This window comes from Xyrauchen texanus, chromosome 35, assembly GCF_025860055.1.
Source record: "Xyrauchen texanus isolate HMW12.3.18 chromosome 35, RBS_HiC_50CHRs, whole genome shotgun sequence".
Classification (NCBI taxonomy): Eukaryota; Metazoa; Chordata; class Actinopteri; order Cypriniformes; family Catostomidae; genus Xyrauchen; species Xyrauchen texanus.
The window spans coordinates 2,688,329-2,690,007 of NC_068310.1; the positions used below are offsets into that span (position 1 = coordinate 2,688,329).

Below are 1,679 nucleotides of genomic sequence, written 5' to 3' on the forward strand. Positions count from 1 at the left end.
AGCAGCAAATTGTATATTAAATAATTGTGATCTTTGGTATCAAGGAATGTGCAGGTATAATATACATTTTGACATTCAACTTACACATGACAACAAGTGGGAATAAATATAATTAACAGCAGAAAATCTGGCTGTAGAGAACACAGCCAATCAGAATGTCTGGAGAGGTTGGGGACTTCTGGGCTAAGAATCACCGGTTTTCCCCGACCTCCAGAATGAGGCAGTGCAAATTGGCATATCTTCAGTGATTCCTCGTGCGCCTGTATAAAAGGACAAACCATCCCATATTCATCCAAGGAGCTGCCCTCAAAGCAGGGTCACGAGAAAAAAAAAAGAAAAAAAAAGAGCAATTTCCACAGTGAACAGTGTGGATTGGGTGAGTGTAGTCTGACACTTTTAGCAGGCTTTTTAGGGGTCTTGATGTTACTGACTGCAGGATAAAGAAAGGGTTCCAGTTGTCAGTGATGCTGGGGTGTCAGTAGTCAGCCTAGGTTTAAGGGGTCGGCTGTGGGTCCCTCTCAGCTGTGCGGCGCCTTTTTCCACCTTCATGTTCAGATGCTCCTTTCAGGTAACGCGTAACGTTAACCTGGATCGCCTCATCAGTGGCATCCTGTGTTGCCGGGTTCTTCCGGATGGCTCCTGTAGAAAATAAAGATCTGTCATTCCATTTGAATGGCATAAGGTCATACACATCTACTTGAATATAAAAAAATATCCAACTTACTTTGAACAATGGTCTTCAGGAACATGTCTCTAAAACATGCTTTATCCCCTACACCAGTCCAGGTTGTATTGATGGAAAGGTGATTAGAGAAGATACTCTGAAGCATTCGCCACACGGTTGTCTTTAGGTCCCTCCCACATTTGATTGCCAAAAACCGAAGCTGAAAATACAAAAAAAACATGTTACAAATTACATTTCTCTGAAACTTCTCATAAATTTAAAATGTGACAGGCTGTGGATTCAGACTGTAGAATATGCAGTGTACGATCGTAATTGTACTTTTTAGATTACCCTATACCGTTATAAACGAAATCGGCACACTTACAAATCGTTGCTGGAGCTCTTTATCCTGCCTCAAACTGTTGTCAAGCAACGCCAAATGTTCCTGGGTGTCTAGGGGGGAGTAACAGATCCCCTGTCAGGGATAACTCTCCAACAGACACATTGGCACTGAAACGTTGCAGCATAGCATTTTGTCGTCCATGCTACGCACAACATCGCCAAACTCCCAAGACGTTGCAGCATTAGGGTTTGATCTGCACCTACAGGGGTTCCCAGAATAAAAGAATAAAGTAGTCAGTCCTGGACCTTCAAATACTAAACTATGACATTTATATCTAGGTCTACTACATGTACAGGTGGCCCCAGTGGGAATTAAACCAACAACCACAGGTGTTGTTTGCAAGTTGTACCCGATTGCCCAGTGCGAGCAAATGTCTTCAACATTGTCCCAACTTGCTTCACCTGCTCTTGAAGCGAGCAGCTGTCATCTGGGAAGTAACAATATATTGATTAACAATACACTAAATATAATAGTAATATAATATAACCACAATTATCATACCAGTAACTTTCCCTGTAATTTCTATCCACAGTATGTTATGCATGGCATACAAGTTCATAATGAAGAACCCTTATGATAACATCAATTTCATTTTTTTTCTTTGAAGCAGAA

General features: G+C 41.4%; 1 long non-coding RNA gene across 1 annotated transcript; it reads right to left on the reverse strand.

Annotated features, from left to right (window-relative positions):
* Positions 1-413: 413 nt before the first annotated feature.
* On the reverse strand, positions 414-1,428 carry LOC127628681 (uncharacterized). Its single transcript, XR_007968692.1, has 3 exons — positions 1,050-1,428; positions 725-884; positions 414-639 (listed from the first exon to the last, which is right to left on the reverse strand). It is a non-coding gene; the product is annotated as an uncharacterized LOC127628681 (long non-coding RNA).
* Positions 1,429-1,679: the final 251 nt, after the last annotated feature.